This window comes from Acinonyx jubatus, chromosome F2, assembly GCF_027475565.1.
Source record: "Acinonyx jubatus isolate Ajub_Pintada_27869175 chromosome F2, VMU_Ajub_asm_v1.0, whole genome shotgun sequence".
Taxonomy (NCBI): Eukaryota; Metazoa; Chordata; class Mammalia; order Carnivora; family Felidae; genus Acinonyx; species Acinonyx jubatus.
In genome coordinates, this window is record NC_069394.1 from 66,046,973 (window position 1) to 66,064,197 (window position 17,225).

The 17,225-nt window shown below is 38.9% G+C and overlaps 1 long non-coding RNA gene across 1 annotated transcript in view; it reads left to right on the forward strand.

The window, feature by feature from the left end:
- LOC128312840 (uncharacterized) overlaps positions 1-16,763 on the forward strand; it is a 130,458-nt gene extending 113,695 nt beyond the window's left edge. The window contains exon 3 of the long non-coding RNA XR_008292657.1: positions 13,439-16,763. This is a non-coding gene — a long non-coding RNA (uncharacterized LOC128312840). The remainder of the gene's footprint in view (positions 1-13,438) is intronic.
- Positions 16,764-17,225: the final 462 nt, after the last annotated feature.

Below are 17,225 nucleotides of genomic sequence, written 5' to 3' on the forward strand. Positions count from 1 at the left end.
TGCCCATTTTTTAATCCGAATGTTTGGTTTTTTGGCACAGAATTGTATAAGTTCCTTATGTATTTTGGACATTAATTTCTCATCAGATATATTGTTTGTAAATACCTTCTACCATTCAGTAGGTTGCCTTTTCATTTTGTTGATGGTTTCCTCCACTGTGCAAAAGCTGCTTATTTTGGTGTAGTCACAGTAGGTTTTCTTTTGTTTTTGTTGTCCTTGCCTGGGAGATATACCCAGAAAAATGTTGCTAAGGCTGATGTCCAAGAGATTACTGCCTATGTTTTCTTTTAGGATTTTTATGGGGGGACTTGGGTGACTCAGTCAGTTAAGTGTCTGACTTTGGTCATGATTGCACAGCTCATGAGTTCAAGCCCCATGTCGGACTCTGTGCTGACAGCTCAGAGCCTGTAGCCTGCTTATGATTCTGTGTCTCCCTCTCTCTCTGCCCCTCCCCCTCTCACGCTCTGTCTCTTTCTCTTTCAAAAATAAATAAACATTAAAACATTTTATTTAAAAAAAGGATTTTTATGGTTTCAGGTCTCACAGTTAGGTCTTTAATCCATTTGAATTTGTTTTTGCATATTATGTAAGAAAGTGGTCCAGTTTCATTCTTTTGCAAGACTTGGATAGTATTTAGCTATCTAGTTTAACCACCGCCATTTACTGAAGAGACTGTCCTTTTCCCATTGTATATTCTTGCCTCCTTTGTCATAGATTCACCATATAAGCATGGGTTTATTCCTAGGCTCTCTGTTCTGTTCTGTTCATTGATCTTTGTGTTTGTTTTTGTGCCAATACCATACTGTTTTGATTACTATGGCTTTGTAGTATAGTTTGCAATTTGGAGGTGTGATACCATTCTTTCTCAAGATTGCTTAAGCCATTTGGGGGTCCATATGAATTTTAGTAAACTTTTTTCCAGTTTTCTGAAAAATACTATTGGTATTTTGATAGGTGTTGCATTAAATTTGTAGGTTGCTTTGGGTACTATGGATATTTTAACAATATTAATTCTTTCAATCCATGAGCCTGGTATATCTTCCCATTTGTTTGTGTCATCTTCAATTCTTTCATCAATATCCTATAGTTTTTAGAATACAGGTTTTTAACCTCCTGGGTTAAATTTATTCCCAGGTATTTTCTGTTTTTGATGCAATTATAAATGGGATTGTTTCTTCAATTTCTTTTTCTGCCACTTTGCTATTAGTGTATAAAACCACAATAGATTTCTGTATATTAATTTCGTATCCTGCAAATTTCTGAATTCATTTGTTAGTTCTAATAGGTTTTTGGTGGAGTTCTAAGGGTTTTCTTTGTATAGTATCATGACATCTGTAAATAGTGAGTTTTACCTCCTCCTTACCATTTTAAAGGTCCTTTATTTCTTTTTCTTGTCTGCCTGCTGCTGCTAAGACTTTTAGTACTATGGTGAATAAAAGTGGCAAGAATCAACTTTCTTGTTTTGTTCTTGATTTTAGAGGAAAAGCTTTTAGTCTTTCTGTTTTTCATATAAAATTTTAATTGAAAATAGTTTTAGATTTACACAAAAGTTGCAGAGTTCCATGTACCCAACACCTAGCTTTTACTGTTATTAAATCTTACATTAGTCTGGTATAGTTGTTACAATTAATGAACCAATTTTGAAACATTATTATCCTGAGGTCTTTTTCATGGCTAATAGAGTCATAGTCTCTCTCTCTCTCTCTCTCTCTCTCTCTCTCTCTCTTTAATTTTTTTTAATGTTTAATTTTTTTGAGAGAGAGATTGAGACTGAGAGCATGGGGGAGAGTTAGAGAGAGAGGGAGACACAGAATCTGAAGCAGGCTCCAGGCTCTGAGCTGTCAGCACAGACCCCAACGGGGGGCTCAAACTCTTGAACCATGAGATCATGACCTGAGCCAAAGTCCGAAGCTTAACCCCCTGAGCCACCCAGGCATCCCTAAGTCACAGTCTCTTTTAATCAGGGCAACGGTGTTTTGGGAGTTAAATTCCTCCCCAGAAACTATTTTTAATTTTTTGTGTGTGATTTAGTTAACTCCATGAGACAACCATAGCCACAGTAATTTTCAAGTCATGCCTCTATTTCTCTCTAGGCGTAATTACAGAGGGTTTGAGCTTATTAGGTTAGTGGAACTTAGTCCTCATCTCTTTTCTATGAGCCATTTTGTCCAGATGAAAGAATTTACTGGGTGCTCTCTTAATACATTTAAACGTTTAACAAAACATATGACAGTGATATTTTTTAGATCTTTGTCTTGAGACTTGGTCTTAACTAGCATCAATCAGAGTTTGTGGTTTTTAGCATTTTTCATGTTTTCATTTTTCTATTTGAAGATGAGAAACAGTTCTATTTTTAAAATTTACAAGTCCTGGAATTTCTGGAGTCACTCTTTACTCTTTTATCCCTGCTTACAAGCAGGCCAGTTCTTTCTTGAAAGGCTTTAATCGAAGGCAGTAACCAATTCATGCTAATAACAGTCTGTCTTAAAATTTTGTCACCCCAAACCACCCATTCATGAGGTATGTTTTCTGTCTTCAAATTATTGCAGGTTTTACCAAATTTTTGCTTCTACATAATCTTGCTGCTACTACAATATCATCATGTTTCCAGTCTTCAACACTTTCTTGCTGCCTGCTTTTCAGTCCCAAGGCAAGGACAATATTTTAAGTTCTTATTACAACAGCATCATACTTTTAGGGAATAATTTGTATATTAGTCAGCTTTTGCTGTAATAATGCTGTGTAATAAGCAACCCCCAGATTTCTATGACTTATAAAACAAAGATATTTTGCTCATGAGTCTGAGGTTGCCTGCAATGGCTCTGCTCCAGCCTGCAGGTGGTTCAAGTATGCTTTTCTATACTCACTCTGGGACCCAGGCTTAAGGAGAGGCCTCTATCTGTGGCAAAGGGCAGGAATGCAAAAGGCCACACCAAATCACAGGAGCACATTTTAAATCCCCTATGCACATTTTACTGGCCAAAGCAAGTCAAATGTGACCAGACCTAATGTCAATGGAGGGAGGAGAGGAAATAGCAAATACTTATATGACAATAATACCATCTACCTCACCAGGCAAAGGTCTGGCCTCTGTTATTCATCATTCAGGTGGTCACTAAAATGTATGAGGAGCAGGAAGGTGAGGGATGAAATATGGTTAGGGGAAAAATTTTTTTTAATGTACACCCACTTAAAATTCAAGCCCCCTTTTCCCTCCCCATTAAATAGTTCCTTTCCCTGAAAGACCAGCTAGGGCTGGGCTGCATCAGTACTTAATATCCCTAATATCTGACTCCAATTCCATGGCTGGATGCTCCTCAGTGCTCTCCAAGGGCAGCTGTTTTACTTTTCACCAGTTGTCCAGCTCCTAATGACCCAGAGATTGCTCTTTCCAACCCTACTACCTCTGCAGCAGATGAGACAGCTAATCCTTTTGTCTTTTAAAGGAATTTACAATATCCTGATAAGTCTCCAAGTTCTTTACTGGCTTTGAGCAGAGAGAAGAACTGAAAGCAGAGTTGTTCAGGCATGGTCCTAACCATCCCATCCCTTTCTTCAATGCCAAAGTCCTAGTACAACAGATGTACCCTTACACCTGCTCCTCCTGGAGTATTGGACAGCAGGCCTTAGCCACACTTGTAATCCTTCCATTTTTCTCATTGCCTTCCTCTTTTCATTCCCACTGACTCCAACTCATTTGGGCCATCAAAATCTCTAGCCTGGTTTCCTGCAACAGCCTTTGAGCCTGGCTCTACTCCAGCCTGCCCACCTCCAAACCACTCTCCACTCAAAGTGATTCAGAGTGGTCTTTCTGGGATGAAAATTTGATCTTGTGGCCCTCTTGTCTTAAATCATTCAGTGTTTTTACATTTTGTCTCTAGTAAATAAAAAGGGGCTTTTCCATGTATGCCCCCTCTTGTCCCAAAATATTCAGCCTTGGTAAAAATAAATCAAGCTTCTCCCACCCACTCAGACTCTCACACCTTCAGGGTTTTGAATAAAAGTGAAATAATCCTGGTAATTCTGCTGGATGGGCCTACTGGGCAGCAGAATAGGCCTGAAAGCTGAAGTTCCCACAAGGTTGCCCCATCCCAACCCAGTTCCTCCATGCGCCACCCCTGACTTCCCCAAAGAGGGAAGTAACTGCAGACAGAAATTTATTCAAACAACTGGACACATGATATCAGCTCCACAAATTATGAAACTTAATTCCTACATCTACTTGATCTTGTCTGTGTGGTATCAGGAAGTAAGTAAAGAGCTGTGGAGAAGTTCATGGAGCCGGAAAAAAAATTAACATTTCAGGAAATTTGAAATAATTCTCTTCTTTAGGGTTCCATAAATGAAAAGATAACAATTCCTACCTCAGGTAAGAGTATATGACCTCATGAGGTACCTTCTTAAGATTCTCTGGCAGCATTACTGGGAGGTAGAAGCCATTCTTCAGTATCAGTTCTGTTTCTTGTATATGAAGAGGTGAAGAGACACTAGCATAGTCACAAAGTTGATATAACTGTCAGGATGAATTAAACATAAACATAAACAAATCTCTCTTCCCTGAACAAAATTGCTTTTCTCTTTTGAAACTATTTTAATCAAGGATTTTTTGTTTTCAAGTAACAAACACATACCAAACTAAGTCAAGCACAGCAGTGTGGTTATTGTAAGGATTCTAGGGTGTCTTATAAGACTCAAGGTCAAGATAGTGGGTCTTGTAAGTAACTGAAATGAGGAATTGACTAATACAGTAAAATTGAAGCCAGATCTGAGCAGTATGTGTTGGTGTTGATGTTTTCATAAAATTATTAATGCCACTAGTTCAGGAGACCAAATGCTGAACTTATCAAATGCCAGCTGTATCCAGCCTCTCTTTCTCTCTATAAATGGCCCTCCCACCACTTTCTGTGCAGAGAACCAGCATATGATTTTTCCTTACACACAGCAGCCACTGGGAGAACCAGATAAGGACATATAATCCAAAGGAAGCTTATCCATTGCTGGCTAGAAACTCATGAGGTTGACTCAGTGCAAAGGTTTCACCCTAATAGTATGAATGGCAGTTAACCAAGTCAATTAGTTTAGGATCATTTGGATTGGGAAATATTGAAGAAGTAGCCAGTGAGTTATAAATGTAAATGAAACGAATTTGCAGAGAGACACAGATGCCATAGCTAAGAGACCATGTTGAATCAGAGACCTGGAGAGACCTGGCCTCTAGAAGTGTCTTTCCCAGTTCTAGTTTATAGATGCCTATATTACTTTGCTGGGGCTGTCATATCAAAGTATCAAAGACTAAGTGACTTAAACAATAAAAATTTATTTTCTCACAATTCTGTAGGCTAGAAGTCTGATATCAAGATATTAGCAGGGTTGGTTTCTACTTCAATCAAAGATGGCTGTCTTCTCCCTGTGTCTTCACAATGTCTTCCCTCTGTGCATGTCTGTGTCCTAATCTCCTCTTTTCATAAGGATACTAATCAGCTTGGTTTAGGGCCCCTGATAATGACCTTACTTGAATTTAATGACCTCTTTAAAGAACTTGTATCCAAATGAGAATCATATTCTGAGGTATTGGGGGTTAGGACTTCAACATAAATATTTGAGCAGCTCAATTCAGTCGATAACAGTGTCCTCTCCCTTTTATTTAAGTGTTTTGTGTCTATGCAATCAAAACAACATGACAAAGTATATTAAGACTTTCTGTTATCAGAGGCAGAAAATACAATTCAAACAGCCTTTGGGAAAAAGAGAATTTATTTGGCTCAAGTAACTGACAAATCAGGAGTATCACTATCTTTAGGCATGTCTGGATTAAGAACTATAATAATGTCATTTTATCTGTCATGGTCCTGGCAGGAAATAGACATCTCTATCCAGCTGGGTTTTAAAAAGAGAGCTAATTACAAAGATGGAAGCAGAACTTAGGAAAGTTATAAGGGATATTGATATATCAGAGTAAGTAATAGTGGGACATTGTTACCATCTCCAGGCCTGAAGGAGCAAACCAAGTGTGGAACCTGAAGGCAGAGAGTTGTATGGAGAGGATTTCCTAACAGGACTTGTAGCCTCCAATAGAGGGACAGCCATCCTGAGGAAACCCCACAGAAAGGGACTGGGAAATAACCTAATGTCCCTGATCTCTTCATAGCACTCCCACCTGGAGTCAGTGGGGAAGAGAGATTGATAGAATTAATTTAGTCATTCAGTAGTGAAGAGGAGAGAGAAGATCTGGGGGCAAGTGGAAAAAGGCAACACCACCATTAAGACTTGGTCTTGCTCTCTACCTTCTGTGTTGATGTCTTTCTAACAGGATCTCAGCTCATCACCCTTACAGCTTTCAATCTGTAGAAGGAGAGCTTCTCTTGCCCAAGTTTTTCTAATAAAACCCAAGAATTTAATCTCACTGGCCTGGCTTTTATAACCAAACTCACCTCTATTTCTATCTGTACTTATGCCATCTCTAAATCAATCACTGTGGCCAAAGGACAACTAAGCAGGTCTTTATTACCTAAATATCCTTGGAGCTAGCAGAGTGGGGTCAATCCCATAGAAACACATAGTGTTAAATGGGAGAGAGTGACGCCCCAAAGGCAAGTTCAAGTGTTGTTAACAGAAGAAGGGAGAATACATAGAAGCTGACAGACAAAAACAGTGTACATACACTACATTACCCAGAATATTCATAGTTCAGTCCTTGGTAAATATGTAATGATTGATTGCATTTATTGGATACAGTATGTTTTGAGAACTATTCATTGTACATAGTTGTAACTGAATCAATGTTTACAAAAATTTTTGGAATATAAATGTTAATAATCGATGGACAGAATTATTTCGCAATTGACTAGGAAATGTTTCTGAATATGGAGGATATTTTTCTACTCCAATCTTTATAGTGATCCTTATGGATATTAACTTATGATTATTAACTTCTTGTTTTTAGAAATCTATATTTATATCTCAAACACTGCCTCTTTCAGTGTTCTGAATTATTTTGTAAACCCTGTTTGTTTGCTTTCATTAGACCACAGTCTTGAGAATTTCTGGCTTGTTTACACACATCACCAAGTATATTTTTAGACTCATTTAGCAAAAGATCATCATGAGAGATGCAATAAACTGAAGTAAGATTAGTGAACAATTTAAATTTAACTGTTAAAGGTTTCTTTGTTCCTGCCCATTAAAGATGACTATCAATATTGCTAAGAGATGTTTATTAAACCGATAAAAATGAATATTGTCTTTTAAAAGTCAAGCTGCCTTTATCTGATCTCAAAGGTGTGCTTATAAAATTAATCATTCTGGTGTTTGCTTGTTATTCAAGCATAACTTTTCTTCTACCCACAGCCACTGGTTTTTTTGTTTAGCTCCATCAAGTTTTTGGCAGTAGTTCTGTCAATGTTTCTTTGGATAAGAAGCTCTGCCAGTAGGGCTTTACCAACATTTTGCAAAGAGTGGGAGTGGGGAGTTAGACTGGGCTGACATTGAAAATCAAAGAATTTCCAAAGTGTAAGAATCCCTGGGACGCCTGGGAAGTTTAGTCGGTTGAGCGACTGACTCTTGATATCAATTCAGGTCAGGATCTCATGGTTCATGAGTTTGAGTCCTGAGTCGGGCTCTGCACTGACAGTGTGGAGCCTGTTTGGGATTCTCTCTCTCTTCTTCTCTCTCTCTCTCTGCCCCTCCCCTGCTTATGCATACTCACTCTCTCATTCTCTCTCTAAATAAACATTTTTTTTAAAAAAATCCCTGTTTTAAGGGTATAATTCCATTGAAAATTTCAAATAGGGAAACTTCCCCTGTCTGTTTCCTGTATTCTGGAGAGCAAGGATTTCACTGTTTTATCCATGAATATTTATACAGTGGACAAGAGAAGCATGATCCCCACCTTAATGGAGCTTAATCTCCAAAGAGGGGGTACCCTAATGCATGCATGATGGGGTTTATCATGGTGTTTGCAGGTATCCATGTGTAAATGAGAGCAAGGGAGTATACCTGCTGTCCATTTATCTTTGCATAGAACATGCCATGGAGAATAGGAGAGAAAGCCTGAAGTTATGAAGGAGCCACTTTTAAAATCATCTGTGTCCACAAAGGCAAGCAGCAATGTAAAGAGATGCCCAAATCTCATGCATTCAATTGTGGAATAAATAACACACAGTAAGAGTGGAAGATTTAACTTCTTTCTCATCTCTTACATAGACATCTCATCTATCTGAATTCCTGCCTCTTCTATTAAGCCTTTCTGATCATTCCAACTCAGAATGATCTTATTTTCCCCTTTTTCTCAACTCCAGTAGTGCTTTGACTTAAATATATAGTCCCTCATAATAGTATCTGATTTTTATATGTCTCCCTATGTTCCTTGAGGGAAGGAGCCAGATTTAATGCTCTTTTATGTTCCCCATGGCTTGTAGTCTGGGGTAAAGCAAGAGCTATATAACCACTGGCTAAAAGACCAGGAATGCGTTGCTCAGGTTAATATTAAACTTAGTTTGTATTCTCGGGCCATAAACCGCACAGTAATTAGAGAGTTATTTGTGTAGAAGCAGCCTTGAATGTAACTGTAATGGAATAGATCCTGTCTGATAGTTGGATGAAATAGACCAGCCTAATAAAAAACTAATAAATTAGGTCAAAACTGACCCAGAGACCATCAACGCTGGAAGAGTTTGTACAAAAAATCATTTGTTGTACAGCTCCTCATTTTACAGAAAGGAAACCAAGGCCCTTCGATGTTGTGGCTTGCTTGAGGTCACCCTGAATTAGGGATTGAACCCAGACCAGTAACTACAGTTCTTGACCAAGTTGTTGGGTAAAATGTCAGGTTGTATGTAAGTCAATGAGATGAATACTCAACCTGTATTTGCCAAGTCATCATGATAGTAACTGCCATTTTTCAAACCACTTTTTAGTGTTTCTGGCAACCATGTCAGGCACTTCCCATAGAGAATACATTACTTTATTTAATCTTCACAACCCACCAGAGGGAGATGCTGCATCAGTCAAGATTCCTTTTGAGAACAGAATCAGTAGGAGGCACAAATTTAAGATATTTGGTGCAATTGGTTTATGTGATCATGGTGGCTGACAAGGAAAGTCCAAAATCTGTAGAGAAGAGTAGTCTGGGATTGAAGTTGCTGTCCACAGGTAGAATTTCTTCTTCAAGGAAGCCTCAGCACTACTTTTAAGTTCTTTCAACTGATTGAAGCAGGCCTGTGAAGATTATCCAGAATAATGTCCCTTACTTAAAGTCAACTGACTATGGACTTTAATGACATCTGCAAAACACCTTCATAGCAACACCTAGAATAGTGATTGAATAATTGAAGACTTGTAACCTAGACAAGTTTACACAAAAAACTGATTATCACAGGTACAATTATTCTTAACTAGTTCCCCAAGTGACAGAGGTGGTTAGTGGCAGAGCCAAGTCCTCAGGCTTTTTCTGCCTATCTCTACAACCCATGCAGCCATACAGTGTGCAGTCTCTGAAAGCAAACCTGAACAAGTTCTCATACCACTCTGAGCCCCAGATTGTTTCCTCTGTGAAATAAGGAAAATCACATCCCTGGAACAGAGTTGATATGTGAATTAAATGAGAAAAAGTGAGGTGTTAGCACATAGTAAAGATCCAACAAATGTTAGTTTCCTTTCCTTCCACTTTGTACTACATCACACACATAAACACACACACACACACACACACACACACACACACACACACACACACACAAGCTGTGTTCCCATTCATTCCACAATCAATGCCTCAAGATGGGCTCTGGCTCAGGTGCAGGTTTCTTTCTGAAATATTACACAAACACTGCAATTTCAAGGAGCATAGCTATGACCTCCATGAATCCTTGGGCATTCTTTCTGATTCACTCCATCTCTCTTGCCTGCTTTGACTCCTCTCTGCTGGGAAGATTAGTTTGCTTTCTTAACTGGATGAAAAAAGGACAAATTGGTTGATTCTGGCTCTTGCTCTTTTATGTTTGCTTCCACCTTGTCTGAATTCAGATCTCTCTTCTGAGAAAAAATATTTCTGCCTTTATGCAAAAATTGTAAGAAATAATCTCATGTGTGTGGACACTTTGTAAGCAATTTCCCCAAAGTCACTGTTCTACTACTTCCTGGTATGTTAGAAGTTGTCTGCAAGGGCAAAAGGATTATATCTGTTGGAATTCTTTTGTCCCCCGTGACTTGGGTAGGGCAAAAAGGGAATTGATTACCCCTGCTGTATCCTCAAGATAACTAACCAAGTGGCACTAACCTGATATTTTGCAGTTTATTTGCCCAAAGTTAAAACCAACAATTTTAGAAGACCTTCATGGCCTTGACTAAATGCCATAACTAGACTTCATTTGACTAAACTTCACTAGATGAAAACATTTCTTCCTGCTAGAAATCACAACTGCATGATTTTCTGTACTACTAACCTATATTCTTTTGCGAGGAAGCAGGCATTGAATGCCTCACCTGCCTCAAACTGCTATCCTTGAATACATCTAATGATAGCATCTCTGCACCTCATGCAGCTGCAACTGTGAAAATATCCTATGAGTCTCAAATATACTAGGTGTCTCCAACATGTGGTCTTATAAACATGAACCTTTGTGCCATTTATCTTGTCCCCCTCTCCCATTCTATACTGTCACTATTCCAAACCTCTCCCTATGTCCCTCTACCCAACTCCTCCCTCCTTATACCTCACTGTCAGTGGATGACCTTACCAACTTATTGCAGAGAACTTGAGGGCTAGCAGACAGAAACTCCTTCAACTTCCTGATTGATGACCTCCTGCTTTCCTACTAAAACTTTCCTTCCCTCTACTCTCAGAAGAAAGCATAATCCTACTTCTCTTATTCCAGGTGAATCCTTCAATCTAAACCTGCCCCCCCCCCCCAACCCCTTCTCTATAATTTCCTTTCTGGACTTGTAGACTCTTTTTCATAAGATCCTACCCAATAGCATTTAAAGAGATTCAAGTCTTGCCTATCAGAAAGGAAAGAAGGGAGGGAGGGAGAGACAAAAAAGAGAAGGAGGGAGGGGAGAGGGAGAAAGGGAAGGCACAAACTCCTCTAGCTGTTATGTTGTCTCCTATCCTCAGACAATCTTCTTAGGATAGTTGTCCTCATGTCCCCAGTTTTTCATTTTTCACTGTGAATACACTGCAATTTGCCTTTTGCCTCTACCATTTCATTGAATATGCTTTTGCTAAGGTTATCAGTGACCTCCCAATTGCCAAATCCAATGATTACTTTCCATTCCATATCAAATTTGATGGTTATGAGACATTTGACACTGTATCCTTGAAAAAATGCATCCTAATTTCCAGGACACCACACACTCCCAGTTTTCTTTTACCTCTTGACAGATTCTCATCAGAATCCTTTACTGACTTTCTCCTTCAACCTGCTCCCTAAGCTTCTGTCCTGGCTCTTGTTTTCTTCTCACTTTATACCTTCTTCCAATGATGTTCAGGCCTTACCAGAAACTTTAATAGTTTCTTTCACCTTGTACCAGAGATGACTACAACATATCCAAGTTGCTGCAGCAGTTGCAGCAGCCCAGGGAATTTCTCTAGGAAATACCTTTCACCCATGGCTTAGAACCTTCTTCACTTTTTGGTTTCCATCCCATTTCCTGGAACAAGGATCCTTGCCCTCTGCTGAGCTTCTTTGCATGCATGACTTATTTAGATGATCAGCCTGGCTTTTGAGTCTACTGTAACAAGAACAAAATTATTAATGCATAAGTCCTTCCAACCTTTCTCCTCTTCCTGGCCTCTAAAACGATACTGACTTTGCAGGTTTCATTTGTTCTCCTTCCCCACCATCCAGAGAAGCTCTTCCTTATCAGACTTATATTTGGGGATTTTGTGATGTAGAATAAGAGAAAGTGTGAAGGACATAGGAATAGGAAATGTGGGGGCTGGAAGTAGGGGAAGGTTTTTCAGGACATGGAGGAGGGTTGAAGGAGCAGTATGTGATGAGAGGGAAGCAAATGAGAAAGAGACAGGGATTTTAATAAGTACTGCTGTGGTCTTTTGTATTCATTCAAAATGTCTTTTAAAATGCAAGCAAATAAGATAACTTATATAATTTTGACAGTACTTTTTTGGTTTATGGCAGGTTTTCCTTGATGGTAATTCTGCTATGAGGACGGACCAGAGGGTTTCCCAAGCATACCACTCTTCCCCACAAAGACTCTGAACCAAATTGTGGATTTCTCTTGGACACCACCCCACACCCCACACCCCACACTTTGTCATTTGCCTTGAGGTCAGCCTATGTGAAGGAAAGATCCGAGTGCTCATCTGGTCTTACATCTGAGGCTCTGGGTTCTGAACCTGAATCTCCAGGTCGGTTCTTTCTCCTGAGCTCCAGACCAGTACATTGAACTGCTTACAAGACATTTTATCTAGACGTTTCACAGAACCCTCACAGTCAACCTGTCCCAAAGTTGCCTCTTTATCTTCGTCATCCCTTCTTCTTTACATCCCTTCTCTGTGTCCCTCAGTAAAGGACATCAACGTCCACTGAGTCTTTTGCTACAGAAGCCTTGGTGTCATCCTTCTCCTTGCTAAACCTTCTTATTCAGATGGTCACCAGTCCTCTTCTACTTCTTAAATATATTGACAAGCTGAGCCACTTGATGTTTCCCGAACTTGTGAAGTTTCTAAATTTTTCACATCATGTCACTGGCTACTCATTGTTTTTGCACTTGCAGTCTTTCCATTCCCTATCTCTGCTCATCTGTTAAACATTCACTGATGCTTAAACTTCATCTCTTCTTTGAAGCCTTCCTTGATTGTCCTAAGGGGACACAATCACCTTGTACTATCTTGAACTTAACAGTATTAAGGCAGTTGTCACAATGTATTATAATTATTTTATACTATCTCTGCTCCTAGACAATGAAATCCATGAGGAAAAACATTGTGTCTTCTTGTTGAATCTCTAGCACCCAGCATGGTATCTGGTTTCTAGGAATTGCTCAAAAATCAAACATTTATTACTTATTTGAATGAGTGAACAGTAAATTTGTAAGGTAGTTAGGAATCCAAATTAAACAGAAGGTAGACTTCATGAAGTTAAATAATTTGCTCAGTGTTACATAGCTACTAAGTGAGAGAGCAGAGTTTGAACCTGGTCTGTTACTACAAAGTCCGTGTCGGTTTTTACAACAATTATACTAGCTCATAGCTGGTCGCTCTTCTCACACTTCAGAAGTTTATACATACATACACTTTCTTTGAAGTTTATACATACATATACTTTCTTCACTGATAGTGATAATGTCTCTTTATGGTGACATTTTAGGGCATTCAACCATTCTGTTTTCATTACATATTTTTATGCTCATCTTTGAAGTCCCCCCTCCCCCAATCAAGCTTTTAATGCCTTTTCTTCTACATTCATTTTACAAACCCTAGGTGGTGATATTGGTGGAAAGTAGGTCAGAGTTGGAATCCCCTAGCTCCATCCATTGTCATTTTTGGAAGTCCAGTCATCAATACCAAGGGCAACCTGAAGCAAAGGTAACTAGAAGAGTTTATTCTGAAAAATTAAGGGACATAGTAGAACCAATTTTGGGAGAGAGGGTGGATTTAGTGTTCAATAAAACCTCACTATTACTCAGCAAGGATATTTCTGTGGATTTCTCAAAAGCAGCCACCACCAATGCCCAGTGAATATTTTTCTTGTATTCATTTCTGAATCTGTATTCTACTCATCTTCTGTAATTGCTACCTATGGCAATGTAGCATGTGATGTCTGGACATATTATCTCAGAAAGAAAGCAGAAACAGTTGGCAGTCCACACTGTGTTTTAAGAAAAAAAATAAAATAGGGGCACGTGGGTGGCTCAGTAGGTTAAGCATCTGACTTCAGCTCAGGTCATGATCTCATGACCTCTGGGTTCAAGCCCCATGTCAGGCTCTGTACTGACAGCGCAGAGCCTGGAGCCTGCTTCGGCTGTGTCTCCCAATCTCTCTGCTCTTCCCGCACTCATGCTCTGTCTCTCTCTCAAAAATAAATCTTAAAAAATAAAATAAAACAGTTGGTTTTCCCCAAATGGAGGGTGAAGAGTATGTGAATCAAATCAATGGTCATTTTGGTTTTGTTGTTGTTGTTGTTTACTCATCTAAAGTATCTCTTTTATTTCATCTGATAAGAATGTTGGGTAATATATGGTCAGTTTTAGTCATTTAAATTATGCCACTTTCCTAAGTAGTTCAAGGCACCCAAATTCTCTATAAGCAGAGCACAAGGAGAAATGTAGCAATAACCATGGATCAGAGTTGTTACTGAATTTTAAAATATGCATGACCCCTTTCCTCCAAGGAACTAAGGCTCCTCACTAAACTTTTGTTGCCAAATAGGTATTAATCTTTTTAATACCCAAGGAAACAGGTGAAAGTGTAAACTTTGTCAACACTATTTCATCAAACTATTTGGGGAGAGCAGTTAGCTCACTTGAAGATAGAGTATGTAGGGGAATGTAATGAAGATTCTTATTAATTTGTTCCACAACGTTTACTAAGCACTTTGTAAGCATCAGGAACTATACTATATACACATAGTATGTACTGTGTACTAGGAACACAAAGAGTAAACAAATAAATCTGGTCTGTACTATCAAGGCACTTTCAGAAGAATGGAGAGTCATGACAGCTGTATACTGACTGACTGATGAGGGCCATCATGGCTCCAAGCACTGAGACCATGGGAACATATTGAGAGACATCTTGTTGTAGGATGGGGATGAAGAAAGACTGCCCAGAGGTGTATTTGGGCTGGGTCTTGACAAATAAGAGATAGGCTAAGAAGCAAAATAAAGGCAGAGAGGTCAGCTCTTTAATAAGCAAAGGAGAGAAGACAAGACTCCTTCAGGGAATTGTAAAAATTTCAGTTTGGGAGCTGGGAGCAGTAGTCCTGTGAAGGGATGGGGAGCAGATCAGGTAGGACAAAGATATGAGCAAGGAAAGCACAGAGAGGAGTTCCATAAAACTACTTTCAAAGATCTCTGTCCAGCTTTGGTTGAGCCAAATGTATGGGACACAGCCTTTTTCTAGGTAGGCCCACTTCTCAGAAATTGTCCTGAGAGAGTCATGCTCCAAAGTTCACAGAGCCTGTTCTTCTGAGCTCAGGGACTCTAGGAGGCAGGGAAATTAGCCCCCTTTCACTATCCACCCCAGGAAGTACATACCCAGAACCTTCTTAATCCCACATAGGAATGGGCTTCCTAAGAATCCAAACACTTCAGGTCTTTATTCTTAGACTATCAAGACCAGCCACCATCATCAGTTCAACAGCAATGGTTCCCCAAGGTATGGAATAACAGCCTGCATTGCATTGCTGTGTGATTGTACACCCAACTGGGCAAGGGACCACACACACAGTCTCTTCCATCCTGTTGCTTCTGATAATTGCTTAGTAAATCTACAAATACATGTTGACTCTTCTGAAACTATTGTCTGATGATAATTGATTGTTGCTCAATAAATATTTACAAGTAATAATTATAATTGGGCTTTGTGGTCAGGGAAAAATAAAGGAAAAGAAAATGGAGCAGAGAGAAAAAGTGAGGGTGCAGAAAGAATGTGGAAGAAATAATCATTAATATGATTAATCTCCAGTTTAGCACATATGTATATTATCTCATTTAATATTTACAATGACCTATGATATACATTAATATTGTATTGGCTTAACAGGTGAGGAGAGTGAGGCTCAGGAAGTTGAGTAACTTTCCTAAGGCCAAGGAAGTGGTTTTCTGATTCAGACCAGGCTTCTTATTTGTTAAATCTAGCTTCTGGAAGAGAGGGAGAGGCCTCACATCTTCCCTGTAGAAATTTTACTACCAGTGTATACTTGAAAAAGAGTGGCTCCTGCCTTGTTTCAATAACTAAGGAATAAAATTTTAATCTTGCTTTGGAGGCTTAAAAGAAGTCTATGGACCTAACCACCGTTCAGCCACCCACACAATTTTCTCGGGACATTCAGGATCACCATTATTACTTCCCCTTCTTGCTCCCTCTGCACTTCAATTGTCCTGATTTTTGTTTATAATCCTTTTATATCTATTTTGATCATTAACTTCCAGGAGTGACTTTTCTGGGTGCTCTGACTTAGCAGGGAAGCCAGAGATTAGGATCTGGCATCTATTATATGGTATCATGACAAATGCATCCTTTCCCATGGTTTGGGCTTGGGACTTACCATTAGATGTGGCAAAAAATTTTTCAATAAAATTATCCATGAATGAGTAGTAGGTGGCTTTAAAAGCGTTAGTTCATAAATGCACTTTGGCTATCAGATTGTCAAAAGCCCCACTAGAAAATCCATTTAAAAATTAAACATTAAACATGAGTGTTTTTTAAAGTGGTCTGCTTTTGCTATTCCTAACATGTGTCTATACTATTTATACTTATATGATTTATTATATGTAATCTAGGAGGGAGATGTTCTTATTTAGCCTACAGATAAAAGATTGTTGAGTAAGCAGTAACATATTTTAGAATAGGTTCATGAGGCTCAAAAGGGTAAATAAAAATGAGGAAAATGTACTCCATATCACAATGTTTATAAATATAAGCATAGTTGGCACACATGGGTAGCTCAATTGGTTGAGTGTTGGACTCTTGATTTCAGCTCAGGTCATGATCTCTGGGTCATGGGATTGAGCCTTACATTGGGCTCCATGCTGAGAGTGGAGCCTGCTTGGGATTCTCTCTCTGTCCCTCTCTGCCTCTCCCCTGCTCATGTACACACACTCTCTCTCTAAAATAATATATATATATATATATATATATATATATATATATATATATAAAATATATATATATATTATATATATATTATGTATATATAATAGATAGATTATATAGATAGATACATAGATATAAGCATAGTCTGTAGTTAAATATAATAGAATTAAATACAGTAGGCTATTTTCTTCATAATTCCTTATCTGTTCCAACAATAATGGTTACCCATTGAACTGAAGTACTGATTAAGAATGTAGTTTGGGGGTGCCTGGTGGCTCAGTTGGTTGAGCATCTGACTCTTGATTTCTGCTCAGGTCATGATTTTACGGTTCATGAATTCAAGCCCCATTGTCTGGCTCTGAGCTGACAGCATGGAGCCTGCTTAGGATTCTCTCTGCCTCTCTCTCTCTCTCCCTCTCCCTCTCTCTCTCTCTTTCTCTCTCAAAATAAA